The sequence below is a fragment of the Rhyacophila brunnea genome, unplaced genomic scaffold, assembly GCF_057557595.1.
Source record: "Rhyacophila brunnea isolate RB1 unplaced genomic scaffold, BYU_Rbru_1.0 scaffold_4, whole genome shotgun sequence".
In the NCBI taxonomy this organism is placed as follows: domain Eukaryota; kingdom Metazoa; phylum Arthropoda; class Insecta; order Trichoptera; family Rhyacophilidae; genus Rhyacophila; species Rhyacophila brunnea.
This window is the reverse complement of record NW_028233068.1, coordinates 51,656,773-51,677,108: the sequence shown is the minus strand read 5'-3', so window position 1 is coordinate 51,677,108 and position 20,336 is coordinate 51,656,773. Positions and strand designations below refer to the sequence as shown.

Here is a 20,336-nt window from a genome sequence, read left to right as displayed (position 1 = left end):
GATTATAATAGTATAATTCAACCAACAGTCATCATTGATTTTGTACAAGCCTAGCAGACATGTTAATAAATGTTAAATAATCGCTTAGTGCCTAGTCATCGCCACCGGTAAGTACTACTAGGTATACTTTTGTTACATTAAATTTCACAGTTTAGGATTTTGGTCGATACTTAACTGATATTTCCGTTGAATCTCCACTTTTTAATGGTGATTCAAGAGTATTCATAAAATTTAAAGATCTATCACCATATTTAACAATTATTTTACGACACGTGTTTCACTTACACTTAACTTTACACTCTATACTTGCAGCATTATCAAGTACATGATAATATGAGTTTGGGTAAAAGCTTTACTCAGTCAGTCGATAAAAATTAAGTTACAATTATTGTGTAGAAGGGATGGAAATTGTAATAATAAAATCGTAAAAAATACTGTAAATTAATGTGATATTGACCTTAGTATTTCTATTTGAAACTTTTTAGGTAATTTTAATAAAGTAACTTAATATGATTATTTTCGATTAGAAAAAACACATTACCAGACTTAGTCTTGATAATGATTTTACAATCAAAATTATTTATTAGATTAGAAAACAAATAATGTGTAATTTAATATACTTAATAGTTATTAGACAATATTATAGAGATGGCAACAGAACCAAAACGGAAGGGACCTAATAGGTAAATAATCTGAAAAACAGAGACATTATACTAAGTATAAGTAACCTTACCTTAAGTAATCTAACCTTAGTATGTCATAAAAGACATTATATATAAATAATTAATTGAATAAACGTACTTCAAGCTACATCTTCGCAAACGCAGTCTAATGCTATCAAGTCTGCATCATGAGTATCAGTTTTTTGCTTACTTCGCGCATTATCCGGCTAATCCATTCCGGTTAATCAGGAGGCCGCCGAACACAACAATAGCTCGTTATTAGATTTCTTAGTTCATTAGACGCTTGGCCGAGTTAGTGTTGTGAGATAAGTAATTACGGGCGATACCCCAAATAGCAGTGGATGGATGTACATTACATCTTCGCTTCGGGGATTCCGCCATCCATAGACGCCGATCGGAAAAGGCCAATTAATCAATCCGCCTGTCTTCGGCTGAATGCGGGCATTTTTTATTTCATTTCAATAGCGATTAGACTTCCTATATGACTTAAGTATTTTCTTTCATTTTTCAGATGAAACATTAATTTAGTATAATACTATAGAGAGCATCAGCTATATGTAGTTGGTATATTTAAGTGTATTATAAGTTATAGGAAGTTGCAATACCGCTTGATTACTAACATTTTCGATCCCGGAAATACGGAATTAGTATCTTATAAACTCCTCAAGTTTCAGATTTTGCGAGACGTTTGTTCTAATTATTATGTATTGGTTTTTTTCTCTGTGTAAACTTTAGCATACATATTATTTTGTTACTTTCCAACAAAATAATAAGGACTGCATGTTGAAAATTAGTTATAAGCCGAAGTTTAGGCATCCAGCGAAAATACAAGAAATGTGATTTGACACACCTTTACTAACAATTCACAAGGTGCTATAAACAATCAAGACGTATTTAAAAACTTTAAATATAATATATATATTTTAATTTCTAAAGTAAACGTACATTAAAAATTTATTACATAGATATACATAATATGTTCAGGAGATAATTTTCAAACTTGTTAACTCCAACTCTTTTACTTGTAGGTGTTGGTAGATGCTAGATAACTCTCTAAAGAGTGGTTGATAATTATTATGACGTGATTTTCAGAACTCGCCAATTTCAATATCAATTTGCTTAAAAAACATACTAAATATGTGAGTAATTTTCAGCGTCAAATCCATTTAAACTTAAACCAATCACACCATCGCAAAGTCAAACATCATTTTGATAAATGTCAGATATTATTTACATGTGATCCAAGAGACGACGGGTGTGTTTCCTTGTTAGTAACATTGTAGGAAGAAGTTAAAATATCACATTATTTCATAATGCCATAAAGTGGATATGACCAAATTTGAATATATATATATGATCCTGATATATATGATTATTTTATCATTAAAAAGTAGTTTTATATAATGTACTTAAATAAAAAATGAGTTTTTTCGAATGTTATAGATTTTTTTTTAAATAATATTCGTATTAAAAAAACATCCCTTCTATTTATATTGAATTGACCTTCGGTATTGTGATCATACGAAAGATCGACTTGAACAAGTGAAAAAAATATTTTCGTCCATGTAGCTTAGAACAATTTGCCATGTGTGAAGGTTCGACAGAAGGTTTTCTTCGACGAAGATTCGCCGTCACCCTACATTTACTTCAGTTCCCTTTCGCGCTGTTCTGGTAGACGTTATATTTTAACTCTTTTGATCTATACTAATATAAAACACAGTAGAAATATACATCTACAACATATATATAGCTATATCCAAAAGATACGGTACGATTTTTCAAACGGGTTTTTTTTTTCTTTCATAGGCTGTAAAAAATGTTTCAGAAGGAAATATTCCCGGGGGCGCAGGGGGTTCCAGCTAGCCCATTTCGCGGATGAATATATTAACCCTTGAGCGACCGCGGGCGCGAAAGGGAGGCGCCTCCTGCAGCGGGCGAAATCAGTTTTCTGCGAATGTTTCATTTCGGCGTGTGCCTAGACATTAATAATTCACGAAGCCGCAGAAGTACAACAATATAAACTGTTTGTTGAGAGTTTAAACGAGTATTTATGGTGTAGTGAAAATTATTCATAAATGGCACTGCGATATATTAGGTAAAATATGAAAACAGAATGGGAACAGCTGACATAAAAATTGAGTTAGGTGAAATGGTGTGATTTTTTAATAAGATGGCAGGTAGGTATATAACGAAACGAAAAATCGCAATGTTTTGAGACACTAATTTTTATAAGAGTTTATAAATAATACAAAACACAAATCTTTAGAAAGAAAGATATTATGTTTACTTATGTGACTAAATATGTAGGTAGTTATTTTTTTAATCAATCTTCAGAGGTTATTTTATAATCCATCGCAAAAAATACGTGTCGAAATTTTATTATTAGGTACCTACTATTATTAAAATTTTATTATTTTGAAATTATATCGATAGCTATTGCATTATTTGCGATTATTCTAAAATGAGTATTGAATCGAGCAAGCCTCTCGAATGTTCGACCTTTCCGGGTGTGACGCTCAACGCACAGGCATTGACGTGGATCTGCAGCATTTTGTTTCCGCGCGTTTAATTGCAATTGTAATAATATAATTAGATATGAAAAATTAACTGAAAAAATCTATGCTGGCATTCGAAAATAAAGTGTCTCAATCAATATTTACCCCAGCACGAAAATAATTAAATAAAAATATATCAATTAATTAGTATGGATCATATTATATTGTTCACTTGGCGGCGATCGATTTAGTCGCCGCGGATGAATTCCGCTGATTTCGCGACTATTGCAAGGCCTTAAAGAAGTGACTAAACAAGGGTATGCAATGGAATAGTTGGCTTAAGGGGGTACATGCTCGGCGTAGGTCAAAATGGAGCTTTTATTGCATTTTCAAACCATGATCCTGGACATTCCTTAAACGTTGTAGATAATCTATTTATGTAATTTTGAAGCCTTATTATCCTTTATATTTATTTTAAACATTTGATGACTGCATAAAGTATTTTTATTACATAAAATAGTATTCTTTTAAACCTTTCGCACTAATGTTTTAGAATATAGACATATTTCGGTACATGAATGTGCAGTGGTGTTAAGATTTTTTACATTTATTAATTTTTAAACGCATTTATAAAACTATTAGTATAATTTATAACGAGATAATTTTAGTAAAATATTCACGATAAAAAATTATATTGATAATCTCTGTGATCCCAAATTTTACAAGAATTAGGCATTTTATTATTCAAAAAATCGGCAAGATTAACACATTTGAAGATAATTCTAAAGATATTAATTATAAGCTATGTCTTTGACCATTCAAGTTTGATAACATCCTACGAATATTGATTGCTTTATAATAATTATTGACCTAAGAATAAGGTAGTGTTTTTTTGAAATACGCCATTTCTTTTGGCATTCCCCAGTGGTTAAGCTACAACATACGGCCGTAGCCATAAATTGACAAACTGTAATTAAAGTAGGGAGTAAAATGATGTTAACGCGCATGTTTAAAGTGTTTAAAACAAATATAAAGGATAATAAGGCTTCAAAATTATATAAATAGATTACCTACAACGTTTAAGGAATGTCCAGGATCATGGTTTGAAAATGCAATAAAAACTCAATTTTGACCTACGCTGAGCATGTGGGCCGTTAAACAATTCAAACAGAAAGGGCCGGAACACATTTTTATCGAAGAGACAGTCACTGCACAGTTAATCCAGCAGTATAATAATCACACCAAAATTAACAGATTGCAGAAATTAAGGATGTGGTCAGATTGAGAAAACAAAGAAATTATCGGAATGCAGATAAGAAAATAATAGGCAAAACTGACTAGGACCCCACACAAGACTCGCTGGCCATCGACGTATGACAAGAGAATAAAAATCTGAATATTAAAAGAATAAGGATATTAAAAATGAATTCAAATCAGAAAATGATATCGAATTATTTAGCTGTTTACTCTAAATATTGTAATTTATCAAATTAGTAGGGGGTATTTTCTTATGTGAAGCAATAATTGGGTTAACACAATGTTTTCGAAGAGATTGGCTATCGGTCAACCCATCCGGATAATAGGAGCGACCTTACATCTCGTTGGCATGTTACTTTTTATGAAGGAGAGATAACTCAAAATTTTAGGACTGTGTCCGTCGTTATAGGAAACAACAAAAAAAATCTAGTATCGATTGACATTTTTATAACAATACCAAGTTCGACGTGTGTATCTCGGTATGTATAGGGAAAATAATGGCATATATTATGACACAGCCTGGAGTTCTACAACCCTCTCGAATGAGAAGGTATCTCCACAATCGTTTCAATTAGAAGGCTTGGCTTTCTACTACCACCCACCCGTAGACACCCATATAGATTAAAAATAAATTGCACGAATGTCTGATTTTTTTGGAAAGAAAGCTGAAAACTCTGAACATTGATTTTGGACGGTAAAACATTTTTAGGCGGAAAACCTGTTTGGGTCAGAGGGGAATAATAAAAATAAAGTTAAACAAAAGCTTTTGATCTTTTTTTAGAAACACCAAGGGGAGCCCTTGCATGATTTTTGCATAGGGACCCAATGTCTAGTTATCTCACTGTTCACACATGTTATGCGAGTATATCCGTGAAAATCACGCCTCCTTGCGCCGAGTGTCCCAGAAGTAACCACCCAAGATCTTGGTCTGGGTACACTAGTGTTTTCTTGATTATTATTCTGAGTTAAACTGTTATGGTCGAGATTTGACGGAACATGTTAAGATACCGCAAAGTTTTTGAAAGCTAAAAAGGTTGAAAGACTCCGATAGGCCGACCATGCAGCACTAAATGCCGAGGTATTCTGGATAACAGAAGAGGCAATCGTTGATCCGACTGTAATGCCCAATTTTGTTGGGACGGATCAACGTAGAAGCTGGCACCTGGAGGACAGTGGCGCAGAATAGAGAGATATAGAGGAAGCCACCCACGCCATCAGTGATAATGGTGTGTATTTATTATATTACACGTACGCATTTCATTAATATGGCAAGGACAGCTGCCGACCGCGATAAACAGATGGATTTAGGGTAGACCTTATCAGGTAGTCGATCGACCACGGTGCATGGTGGAAAAATATATCAGCTCAACCATTAAACGCATTGTAAATATAAAACGTACGCAATGTGATGTATTATTTACTCTAACTCATAATGCAGGGAAAAGAAGAGGGCATCAGAAGCGTACGTAGGAGGTTCTCTTGATTACGCAAACCCCGTAACTGGCCCAATGTACAAGGCGTATGTGGATCTGATACAACTGACCCCAATACAGGGAATTGTATTGCAAGCTGGTTGCCAACCTTCGATAGAATACAGCACCAAAATAATGAAAAGAACGAACAATTAATAGCATTCGTTATGGAACATACATAATTTGAAACAGTGCAAATGCAAGTATGTTAAAATTTAAAACTATTTTTGAAGGTACCTACGTATTGTTAATACCATGATAAAAAATTACAAAACATGATCGCTATCAACGGAATTTAAGAGACTTCGGACGCATAATTGTCAGGAAATTTCGACGTGATTTGTAGGTATTTCACCGGTTGCGCAATTGTTGCATTGGCCGTCCCGATTGGAATAATTATTTTTTTAATATGTATGTTTCTGAGGTATTCCAAATTATATGTGTAGGTAGGTAGGTATGTTCGTTGAATAAAAACTTTTCTTTTTTTTTTGAACATGCCCGATTCTAATAAGATCGTATAGGCCTCCACAGGGAGGAGATTAGTTTAAACAGATTTTGTTTTTACGAGAAATGGATGTCAGCCACTTGCTCAACCTATTAGGTCCATACTCGTGATTCATGTAAAATTGTAAAACAATATGTGTACCTACTTGCCAGACCCAGGATTCGAACCTGGAACCCACGAGACTATAGGCCGGCCTTCGTGGGTTTAATAAACTATTAAAGTGATTAATAAATGAAATTAATTAGTTATAAATAAAATTACTTTCCACAAGCTAACCGTCACTCTGTAAAAGAATACATTTTTTTCAAACGTTGCGTGGTTCTTTTTAGGTGCTAGCATAAAATAGTCGATATTATGATAATATAGGTTACTTACAGTAACATCGAATTTGCATACGTAAGCGACACGTTTCCACTCAAGTATGCAGATATGATACGGCCCAACTCGAAATAAACACGGCGGGATTACTACGACTTTTGGGAATTCGGAAAATGTTTTTAAATCCGAACCGACTTTGGGAAGCCGAAAAAGCACAAGAGCAAGTTACAATATATTCAGATTATTTTTTATTCACAGACCACAATCAAGCAGCCGTGACTGTGATATAAAATATAATGAATTAGGTAAATAAATAATTAAATATTAGATTAACGTACTAGATAACAATACCTACACAATATTATTATTTGTTAATATTAATGTTATTGTAAGTGTAGATTGTTTCATATTTTGTGGTTTGTTAATATTTTAAATAATTTGTTTAATCCCCCTGACGTAGTATGAAATATTAATGTCCAACCTCATTAGTTTTAAATTAATCTGTTATTGGGAAGGTATTATTGGACGGATAATTATTTGTGTACCTATTGTTATATTATTTCTATCGCTAAGAATTTTGTTTGATAAATATTGTTTTAAAAAAATGTATTCAGTTGAAAATGTCCCACTGAGGCGGTCGAATCCGGTCCTAATATATTAATTAAAAGTGGAATAAGTACTATAAAAAAAAATGCGTTTTATTAAATAAAAACAACAATACAATGCAGTTCCACCATGAATTGACAGTTAACAAAATAAAATAACAAATAATACAGACCTAAAATTTCCATATCAAACTGAGATAATTAGTTACAATTAGCATTTAATTGTATTCCATTTTACGACAATGTAATTTCATCGACATTAGCCTGAAACAATCCTTTGCCGGGTTCGTCCTGCAGTTCGCATACGAAAAGAATCTAACCTCTGAGAGTATCAAAGAATGTTTAAAGCCAGCAGAGCTTCTCCCGTCACGTCACACTCTCAATTGGCGAACATGGAATTCCTCAATATACTGAGAATCAGAGAGACGCAGTAGTGACGAAGGGTGGAGGTAGACTGTTAAGATCCGTCACAAATAGTGCACACTAAACTTTGTCAGTCATACGTATTTCTTTTTATTGAACTAAGCCTACAATGTGTAGAGAATGGTGGTTAGTTTTTAAAAATCAATTGAACCCTGCCTAAGCCAAACCACAATAGTTTTGGTATACTATGGGCGATCTGACAAAAATAGTGCACACTTTTTCAGTCATACTTGTTTGTTTTCGTTGAATTAAGAATACATACCAATTACAGATGGTGTTGGCTAGTTTTTTAAATTTATAAACCCCTGTCTCACCAAACCATAATCGTTAAAAAATATTCTTCTATTTAATAAACACCCAAAATTATGTATGATTTAATGGCATAATTTTAGATATTTTATAAATATAATACCAATGTTTGACAGTTATTTATTATGGCTTGGTTTACGCAGGGTTTAATTGAATTTAAAAAAACTAACCAGTAGTGTCTTCTCATTGTAGTCTCAGTCAAATGAAAACAAATACGTATGGGTGAGAAGTTTAGTGTCCACTATTTATGTCGGATCTTAACAGCCTACCTCCACCCTTCGAGACTGGGACGCAATATACGGAGGAATGGGGGTTATCTTATAACAAATAATGCAAGTGCGGCATAACGCAAAGCATGGAATACTATTTTGATGTAAGTTATGACAACTAAAACACGATTTCAACGAGATCCTACAAGTTGAATAAAACTGTGTTAGCTTTGCAAACTTCGAGAGTAGTGACACCATGCAGGCATTGAATGCTCGACATAACGAAGAAGTTTTCTATCCGTTTCCTATTCCTTGCTAACCCGGTTTCTTTATCTTATAAAATATATTGAAGAAAACAACTGTTTATTTACACGCATTACCTTGATGGCAGCAAGTAGCAGTACAATAGATAATAATAATAATTACACATACTTATAAATTTTTGGGTTGACGGATATTGCAAAATGACTATATAATAATATGAAGGCATGTAATTATAACTAAGTAATAAAACATAATATTATTCGCCATAATTATAATCCGGATAACCTCATACATTTTAGATTAAAATTTAACAAGATGACGTATATTATTATTAACATTAATACTATTCATCATACATTCTAATGATTTAAGTTTTGTACAATTCCATTTGAGTGTGACGTATAGATGACGTATATGTACTAAAATGTGTCAAATATATTTGACTAATGTATAAAACTTATTATTACAGCGCTCGAAATGGACCGGAATACACCGGAGCGCTGGCTCCTGTTAGTGAAATCCCCAAAATTATCGCTCCGTATTATCCGTCTTCTCCGCCTATTAAAAAGTGGTAAAATTAATTGACTTAATAATATTATATTTAAGTATTATAAAGTTTATACGCAACTTGTCGGATTAATTGTAAAACATATATATTTACGACATAAACCTCAATTTTCATTTGCGGTGCCGACAACATTATGTTCTAATATTGCTTGTCAGAAGTTTAAAGAGAGTCACTTTATTTGACCGTGTGAGCTTGATAGGTATATTTCGATATTTTATTTTATTAATTAAATTATCAAGCACTCCGGTTTCTAAAATCTTCCATTTCGAGCGCTGAATAAGTACATTTTAAACCTTGAAAATGTCACGAGGAATCACGTTGTAAAGAAAACACTGTTTCTATCGATGTATGCAGATATTAGATTTACCTGTAATAATGTAATATTCTCAACCGCTAATAGATTTTCCGCAAGAACGGTCGAAGCACTTTCGATAATGCATTAACTCCAGCGTATCGATTGCCAAGAGATATTTGATATGGTGCCAGAGGCCGTGTAATCTTTGAATTTATTCAACCCAATGTTCCAGATGACTGATCCAATATGCATTCTTCAAATATAATTTATTATTGCTTATACCCTACAGATTATTCTATTAATAGATTTGCTACAGCTAGAACATCCATAAGTCTAATTGGTTGAAGATATACATTTACTAGTGTTTTCAATGTACACTTCCATTTTTTTTAAATTCATTGATCCGGTTTTTACTGAAATTTAGAAAATGTTATACTTACGCCATACCAAGTATTATTTATTACGCTATCTCACTCAATAATTACAATAAAATCGTAAATAAATATATTGTATCGGCTTTATAATACTTAATGATTTGTGTCCACCACTATCTTAATAAAACATAACGATCAAACCGATAAAATACATTCTATATAGTCACCCCTTGCGATGTTCGCTAGGGCTCGTAGAATCCCACTCGTGTAAACTTGTGTGGGATGCCACATGGCGAGTTGCAAAATTCCAATTACCTTATCTGGAAGTGTCCCAATATATCGATTAAAAGAGAAGAGATACTGACGTCTATCCGATCTTCAACTGGGCCGATCGGCTAGCTGCTATACCACGGGGTAATCAACCTGGTCCCTACCACCCACTATTGGGCGTTCCAGATTTCATGTTAGGCGGTAGGGGTTTTAAAAACATTTTTATTATGTTGTCATAAATTCCCCGTGACAATTTAAATTTTAGTAAATATACTAGTTGTATCGCCCTCGCATAAGTTTAGTTCACGTTACAAATCAAATCAAATCAAATTTATTTTACATATAATGAACATAACAAATTATAAATTCAAAGCGTTCACGACATGACATAAAATAAGCGTTAATAATTTTTTAAATAAAAATACAGAGAAATGTGATAATACAAATAAGTACTAAAATAAGAAAAGAAATCCAATTGAATAACAAAAATAAAAGTAGATGGAAGCACACATATTGAACTATTGATAGACCCTATTTTAAAAACTTATAAAACAACGTCCACCTAAATTCACCCTCACGTACCTAAGTGGAATATATCAGTATTCGAAGCGATTTCATTAAACATGGTTATGCAGGCGTATGCAAAGTATAAATAAAAAGATAAATTTAACTGCAGTAAGTTGTTTTATAAAGATTTATTCTGCCAAACTTAGCGAAAGACTGACATAAAGTATATGGTAAGTAATTATTATTATATGCTTCAACTTGCTGTAACTCTGCTTTATAAATTTAATAAAGTAAAGTTACTTCCCTACTTTATAAATCACCATTAATGTGGAACCGGTGGGCGGTTAGAAAATTTTACTACTAACAGAGATACAAAAGTGGGCGGTCGGTATAAAAAGGTTGACTACCCCTGTGCTCTAGGGATACTAGTTATTATTCAACGCTTAGTAAACTTGTGAAGTCCGACATGATATATTCTCAAACTCGGTTCAGCGGCAACTAAAAATAGTAATCTTGCACACTGTAGTCCAAGTTATTGAAAACCAGAATCTTGGGAAGTTTTCTCGGGACGCTACTAGTACAACTTTCATAAAAAATATAGTAGATACTCAAGAAATGTGGTGAGGTAGAAGAATTACATTTAATCCTGGCATCTGGGAATTTTCGGAAATAGGTGAGTGTTCGGTAATCTTCGGTTTCAGCAGGCGAGTAATCCGTGAAAAAAATCAATGTAATCAGTTGGTACCTTCCAGTGCTATAATGGGGTTTGGGTCGAAATCCCGAAGGCCGGAATCCCGAATGCTGAAATCCCGAAAGCCGAAATCCCGAAAGCCGAAATCCCGAATACCGAAAACCCGAATGGCCGAAATCCCGAATGGCCGGAATCCCGAAGGCCGAAATCCCGAAAAATAAAAAAATACAAACATCAATAATTGCGCAATTTTTACAAGAGATTATATATTTCCACAAAAAATGGGCTATTGTCTCTCTTGTAAAAATTGCGCAATTATTGGTGTTTGTATTTTTTTATTTTTCGGGATTTCGGCCTTCGGGATTCCGGCCATTCGGGATTTCAGCGTTCGGGATTTCGGCTTTCGGGATTTAGGCTTCCGGGATTTCAGGATTCGGGATTTCGTCCGGCACCCCTATAATGCACATGTACAGTGTACCTGTACGTACACACAATAATGATGTTGATAAAATTGACGTTCGGAGGCCGAAAGCTCGTCTGTTTCCGATGTCACCCGAATACCATGACTAATCGTATGTACAAGCTCTTCTACAAATACCACCAGTCCATATCGTCGGTGTTTTGTAAAAAGGGCGAATCAACCATTTTGGCAAAATCGAGATTTTAATTTTTATCTCCACAGGAAAGTACTCGATAATCGACTAAAATTAAATAAAATAAAATTACGAAATAAAAAGCAAATGTGACATATTAGGCCTTTTAAAATATTATATAATAATACCTATTATAATGACAGTATTTTTTCTAAGCTTTATTATAAACTTGTTAGATATTTATAATCATCTACAGGTAAAAAACAAATAAATGTCAAAAGTTAAAAATCCTCCTCCTGTAAAGTAGCATTTTGGTTAATTCGCCCTTTTTACAAAACAACGACGATATGAACATTTAAAATTATCAAACAATACAGTGATATTATGAATAGTACGTGGACGTAAAAAAAACGTACGCGAACGCCGTGATAAATCACAAATTTTCGTCTAAGACGTTCACCCTATTATTAGTGTACGAAAATAGCCGCCCAATCCCCGGAGCGAAATCTAAAACCTCTTCAGGCAGAAGTAAACAAAAAGAAAAATCTCGCGAAAAGCGCTCCCTTGGAATTTAGCGGTAAAGAGAAGAAGAAACCCGACTGACCGGATTGGGAATCACCTTTCGTCACTGCGCCGATGTTTACCATCCCGAGATAAAAGCATGACAAGTCCTACCCAACCTACGGAACGGAATATGGACGGGTTGCGGGCTTATTACAACTTCGAAGGAGATGACGATGATCTCTTCAACTCCGACTACGACGAAGTGAGCATCGCTGACGGATTCGAATTCGACAACTTCCTGGACGAACTAGATTTTGTGGGCTGGTGACACACAGTATGAATATTGATACAAATGAAGCTGCAATGCGAATGGACTGTCTTGCAGCTAATTTAATGATCAGTTTTTTATAACCTTATACCCCGTTTACACGTGCATGGATTTACTGTTGACAGTAAGTATATTATCGCACCCATAACAAGAAAATGTATAGGTGAACATGTCTTATCCTGCAGTTGGCAAGTTTGCATGCATATATCAAAAAAAGTTAGGAAGTTTCTGAATGTTCATACGACAGTAAGATTTTTTCGATCTGCGCTTGCGCAGTAGAACGATAGTGGCGAACCTGCCGGCAAAAAAAACGAACTGCGAAAGAATTTTCAGGTTGACTGATTTTCACTACCTGTCAAATAGTACGAAATAGTACCATAAAATGACAACATCGCGCTCGCTCACTCTTAAAGAATGAATCAGAGAGACAGTCAGCACGTTTACGTGTAAACAGTTATTGTCACGATACTTTAAAATAACGCACTATTGCCGCCAGTAAATCCATGCACGTGTACAGGCGCTATTATCCTCACCATCACTTTCATATATTTAAGATACTGCATATACAGAAAAGGTTATCGACTTTTAGTTTGGGGATGATTTGCAAGAACTGGACGATGTGAATTTATCACAGTCATCGTTAATAATAAAATACATATTATGCTGTATGCTTAACAAAACATTTATTTTGTATTATTATTCCACAAATTACAACTTTCGGTATCTTTTGAGCCATATTCCTCCGATCGCCACTGAATCAAAAAAACTTTCAACTCGTCATATCTAACTTGCGTTATATTCGTTAAAAAAACATAATCGTTTAAAATGATAGATTTCAGTTGAATGTTCTCGAGGAATATTTTCTCAGAAAAAAAATCACTTCATATTTTATTGGCGATAACACATTTTCCATATTTAACACCCAACTCATCATCATCCATACCATCACATTACATATCAGAACCTTTTTACCCCTTAGGACGTGAGCCATAGGTATATAGACGATACTAACTGCAGACATATTAAATTACTTGGTGGAGCGACGAAGATTAGAGTCCTGCAGGAATACAGAATAGTCACGTCCAGGGCCGTCAAAAAAGTATTGATACTATTTTCTCGATACCAGTACTGGTGTTAATTTCTTTAGATACAAAACCGATACCAGGTATCGATATAACGGCCCTGCCCTAGTCACGAGACGATCCTCGATCAAGCGTACGACGACGGACATGAAAACTATAAGGGTGCACATACATTATGATCACGTTATGTGCTGTCACGGCGAAAAATTTTGTATATGGTTTCGTTATTCCGCAGAATATTTTGAATGATCAGTAATAAAGAGTGCCAAATCTAATGCATTATTATTTTGGATTATTTATTATACATTTCAATTAATTTTCACAGTTTCTACGCGATCGTACGTTACAATAACTTGCGATATTATATCCATAGATAATATTTTGAATAGAAGCCAACTAGGCGACCAGATATAATATACGTAAATAGCAGCAGACATATATTATAGAAATTTCATAGAGAAAACCAGTAAAAACAAAGAGCGACGCGAGTCGAAAATGTGTAGGCCTGCAGATAATAGAAAAAAACGTCCACTGACTAGTGTGGTGCATGATGAAGCGCGATACGCGTGAGGTGACAATGTTCATTTAATGATTCAAAATGTGATACGGGATGAGAGCATCAGTCTGATAACATTTTAAATACATAGTTACTAAGAAAAATTACATTAAGTACACACTTTTTTCCCACAGCGACAGTTTACTGTGATAGCACGTGACAGCACATAGCGTGATCATAATGTATTTGAAACTTTAATTGCATAATGCACGTATCACAGTTTTGGTTAATCTATTAACAACGAATGAAGCTGATCATCCTACTTTATAAAAAAAAAACATTGCGTTCGACGGTGCTAGAGACGCCACAGTATAGCGCCACTTTCCCGAGAACCCCTGCTTCCAGTTACCAGTGCGCCGCCGTATCAAATATCCCCGCAGTCGAGGACAAAGCACACAGGGACGGACGCGCGTACGTACAGCGTATGTTGCACGGTTGAGTGCTTTTCCTAAAAGCTATAAACAACTTTAGTGTTCCATCTTACTTTTTTATACAAGAACTTTCGATTACAGCGTCTTCGATGCGAAATGTTAAGGAGACAAACACAAAGATATTGACAATTTTATGGTGGTGTATTACAGATGCCATAATAATAACATACATGCATATTGGATGATAAAATGGTTAGATATTTCGTAGAAGAAATTACTTGACGTGATAGTAATATATTATATAATTATGCAGTTATAATGCATTAATTTATGTTACAATTGCACTCTTGCAATTGATTGCATTCCTTATAAGTTGCATTAGATTCAATTCTCACTTAACACAGGTTAGAGTGCCTACATAACTGAATAATATTATACGAAGTTAGTTTTGACTTATGTAATTAACAAAGATTTTTTTAGAGAATTGTCTTTAATACGAGGGTGGGTCAATAATTCCTTAGAAAAAAGCATTAAAACAGTTTTTATTTTTGTATTTTTTTTTTATTTCTCAACATAATCTCCTTGGAGCTCAATACACTTGGTTAGACGTTTCTCAATTTTTTTTAAACCGTCAGAAAAATAAGTTTTCGGAAGGTCCTCAAAATAAGCATTTGTCCGATCGATGACTTCTTCATTTGAAAAAAAACGTTGTCCACTTAGCCATTTTTTTAAGTTTGGGAAAAGGAAAAAGTCACTGGGGGCTAAATCTGGCGAATACGGTGGGTGGTCGACCAATTCGAACTTCAATTCTTCAATTTTAGCCATTGATCGTAAACATGTGTGAACACGGGCATTGTCCTGATGAAAGAGGATTTTTTTCCTGTTTAAATGAGGCCGTTTTTCTTCAATTTCGTTTTTAGCTGGTCCAATAAAAATGCATAATAATCCCCTGTTATTGTTTTTCCTTTTTCCAAATAGTCAACGAAAATAATTCCACGTGCATCCCAAAATACAGTAGCCATAACCTTACCAGCTGATTTTACGGTTTTCGCCTTCTTTGGACATGGTTCGCCTTTCGCAATCCACTGCTTTGACTGTTCTTTCGTCTCGGGAGTATAGTGGTGTATCCATGTTTCATCTACAGTCACAAAGCGACGAAAAAATTCATCCGGATTGCGTTGCATGAGCGACAACAGGGCTTTAGAGGCCACCACCCTATTGCGTTTATTGTCGACTGTGAGCAAACGCGGCACCCATCTTGCAGAAACTTTTTTCATGCCCAATTTGTCATGTAAAATAGAAATGACGCTACCTTTTGAGATCCCTGTAACCTCAATTATCTCACTCAACTTTAATCTTCGGTCACTTAACACCATATCGTGGATTTTATTGATCATTTCTGGTGTAGTCACCTCTACAGGACGTCCTGAGCGTGGTTCATCCTTTGTTGATGTACGACCACGTTTAAATTCATTTAACCAGTTATAAATAGTTGCAAGTGAAGGAGCAGATATGCCGTGAACTAAATCCAATTCATTTTTTATTTCCTTTGCTGTTAACCCTTTTATATTAAAATGTTTAATAACAGCTCTAAACTCAATTTTCTCCATTTTTGTAAACAAGCAAATTTTTTTTTTAAATGTACGAAAATAAAAAACAACAACCCGACCAATCTGATTGAAACTTCGCAGCATACTGAATCGGTAGTGCCGCTGCATGAAAACAAACCGCTTACAGTACTAGTCGCGCCACCTGTCGGCTTTTATAAGGACTTATTGACCCACCCTCGTACGTAATAGCCGTAATATCGGATATGTTGCACTAGTTGGAATGTCAAATTGAAGCGGACGAAACCGGTCCTAATCATAAATAAGTAGGTAGGTACTACAAAATATTAGGGTTTTATTTTAATTATTACAAATTGCTTTCCACCACGAATTTACAGGTAACGCAATTAGAGTATAATATTATTATCTTCGAATAACTTCACATTTGCTACCTGAATTAGTTTCATGTGTAAGTGTGCCTAAGTGAAATAGATTATAACATTTCTCATCGCAGTTATTTATACGTTTTTTTAACCATTATTAAAAACTAGATCCGATAATAATTTTACTATGTTATGAAAAATGTTTCTAGACTTATGAGGTACAACATTTTTACAGCATTACAGTACTTAGACAAGAAAAATAATAACCATTATTGCAATCTTAATATACAGAATGTACAGTACATAATTAAAATCGACATTACAGCTACGTTATTCAGCGTCTACGCCGTAGACGGATTTTAGTTAAATGTAGTTTGGCTACTGTAGGCTTTTTTTTGAGCGGATAGGTAATGATATGTTAGTAACTGTAACTATAAATAAAAAGAATATTTGATATTGAAACACCCGTATTAATATGGGTAATGCCACAGTACTCCATATCCAATCTCTATGTTTGTACTGTACCTACCCATAATAGTTTTACTATATCTGTAGCTATAAACAAATAGGTACTGCAAGAAACTGCGGAAATGCAGCGTATCCGCAACTCTTATCATTGTGGTCAAACAGTAAAGCTTTACTTCGGAGCAACATCTCAAAAAACTTCAGTGTTTTGATAGTATTTATGTGTCTCAACTATGTCTCTTATAATAATATGTATGCTATGGCAATTACACGATACGCATCCGATCACAGCAGAGTGCTGATCATGGCCCCCATGAAGGGGGGCTGACAGGGCTCTAACCTGGGGGCCCGGCCTGGCGGATCGACCAGCCAAGTAAGATAAACAGACATCGCAAAATTGCACTAATAGTAAAAAAAATGTCGCCTGCGGCGCTATTTCACTTAAAGCATATTAACAACTAAATGTATGTAGTTGGTGTGATGCAATTTTTGATTATTGTTTGTCAATATTCCATAACTCCATAGGTGTACCAAAAAAAAAAAAACGATAAAAAATACCCTAAATTTTACCTCTAACACTATTTGGAATACACCACTGTAGATCGTCACACTGCCTTTAACATAAGCGATAGGTAGGGGGGCCGCTAAAGATTCTAGCCTGGGGGCCCGCATCAGGATGTGGGGCCATGGTGCTGATAGTAAGAAACGCGAATATATTTTTTTAAAGATAAATCCTATATAAGCTGAAGCTGGTTAAAAAAAAAAACATGGATACGGGATCGATCAGAATCCCACCCTTCGACCCTGAATCCGTTAGATACCACCGTTAACGGGTTGTGCAGTCACGAATGGTGCCCATACAATGTAAATAATGTGAGCTCCACACGCATTTTGATTAGACACTTTTAGAGAACGTAGCACATGGAAAACGGCTAGTCGTGTAAAGAGGTATTTTGCGAAAACCCTAAATGTCGAAGAGGAATTGAGATTTAGATTTTGATGACTGATGCCAGGAGAATCGGTATACAAGATTGGCGCTTGACTTCAGTGAACCGTCGAGATTGAAATGAAAAATGGAGCGAACGATGATGATAATGTCTGATAAAAACATCTTTGTAAGTTCTTTACTCTTAACAAATTACGTATTTTAGTATTACGTTACGTAAAATTAATAAACTCTGTTATAAATTAAAACATTACTTTCGGAAGGTAACATCTTATTATCTTAAGTTATTTTTTGGTTTCTAGTTCATAGTACTTACATTTTTTATAGCATGCAAAATCATAAGAGGCAAATCCAATATAATACGCAATGCGATGGAAGTATTAAATATGCATAGAATCAAAATAAGCAACGTGTTCTACGGAAGCTGCCGTTATTTCGAAATATTGATGTTGTGAGGTCTTTATTTTATCTAGACTGGCTTTTTTGATAAGTAAGTAGATTTCTCTCGTTCATAGTATCTAATTATTAGTTAATCGTCTAGCAGTCATGTGTAAACGTAGTAAAAATAAATTAAATAAATGTGTTCCAAATGATCTGATCCCTTTCATACTTAACAATATGTATGTTAGTATTATGTGTAGGTACTAAGTACATATATAAAATAACCTTGAAAGCGCTGCAGTGTTTATTGTATTTTCATTTCATTCACTTCTAATCCCATGCTTAGAGGGGGCGATGTGTACATAAGATACCATTCTATTTTTAGTTGACAGAAAGTCTCAAGACGTGGTCTTAGGAAAACATAGTATGTACTTCAACATGTTCGCATGGTTTCGACCGGATTGAGTAGGTAGGTAAAGCTGCGGATTGGCGCACAAATGCAATATTTGCAGGTTAGTTCGTACAGTCGTGAATAATATAATGCTGGCCCACATAGCATTCGAAGTCTTTTATTTATCACGTGATAAAATAAAAGAAAACAATGATAATTTGACGTAAAAGAACATCGAACTGACAAAATAGCAAATATTAAAAAAAAAAAAAAAAAAAAAGCATTTGAGTGTGGGTATTAAATACCTACTTAATTTGGTAGGTCAATGAATTTTATTTTCATTCAAGCATCTATTACATGCATCACTTGGCTCCGATTGGATATATCAATAAGCGCTCATGCCAGCCTGTTCTTCAAACGATAAACCTGCCATATTTTTTTGTATTAATATACAAAAAAATATGGTTAGATAAATTCGAGGACTATGAACACTAAGGAAAGTACTCTCCAACGGGCATTGTAGGAATCTAGTATCTACTTACTTAAACTGGTGCTACAGGTCATTCGGATCCATGACCGACTATACAACCATCCTCCAAAATCTCATTCTCCACAGTCAGTCGTATCCAGCTTCTCTATATCTCTCTTTGCTCTGTTCCCACATTTCTTCCAGGGGCGGCCCAGGGCCGAGTGCCCAATGTCATCATCATCATCCGCCGAGGTCGATCCACTGCTAGATGAATGCCTCCCGTAGCTCCCTTAACTTCTCTCGGTCCGTAGTTTTTCGCCGCCACGTACGTCCACCGAACATTACGACTTTGTCTATCCAGCGGGTTTTAGGGCATACCTGAGGGCGTTTAGTGCCCCTTGGGTAGCACTGTATGACGGCCCATTGCCATTTCACCTGCTTAGCTTTCACCTCTATCACATCGCGCACTCTTGTCTGCTTTCTACTCTAGATCCTTCATTATCCTTATCGAGATCTAGATCCAGAGCGAAGAACTTTGTATTCCCAATCGTCGGTCTGCTGGCGAGATGTTAGTAAAAGCCAAGTACATACTTTCGAATATTGAATAGCATACAAAAAAATCCTGGGTGTACATTCTCCCCCGACACTCCCAAGTACCTGGTCTTTTCAATGTTCACCTTCAAGTGTATTGGTTTCGCCTCATCCTCCAAGGGTGAAAATGTAACGTACTTACATGCCGCTATTTTCACCCAAGTATCACCAAAATAACCGCATAGCAACATACGTTGCGGGGTTCGTTTACGATTCCACCTTCTGCTTTGCGAGGTTCTCATGTAGCGTTTCTAAAGCAAGGTTAAAAAGAATATTATTATGCGATAATGAGTCGCCCCATTTCAATCTAGCTAACAGTTTAACACCTCTAAGGGTGACGATTATGCATCTGCTCCTGAATTCCTCCGTGCATTCCCTCAACATATTGATTGGTTTCCTTTAAATGTGGAACTCTTTCATTGCTGCAAAAACCATTTCTATGCGCTCATCTTGGACGTATAACCAAAGGTTGGAGCGGGCCATT

At 35.0% G+C, this 20,336-nt stretch overlaps 1 protein-coding gene across 14 annotated transcripts in view; it reads right to left on the bottom strand.

The window, feature by feature from the left end:
• Positions 1 to 20,336, bottom strand: part of PMCA (plasma membrane calcium-transporting ATPase 3) — a 398,702-nt gene that overhangs the window by 117,167 nt on the left and 261,199 nt on the right. The gene's annotated exons all lie outside the window — the stretch shown is intronic.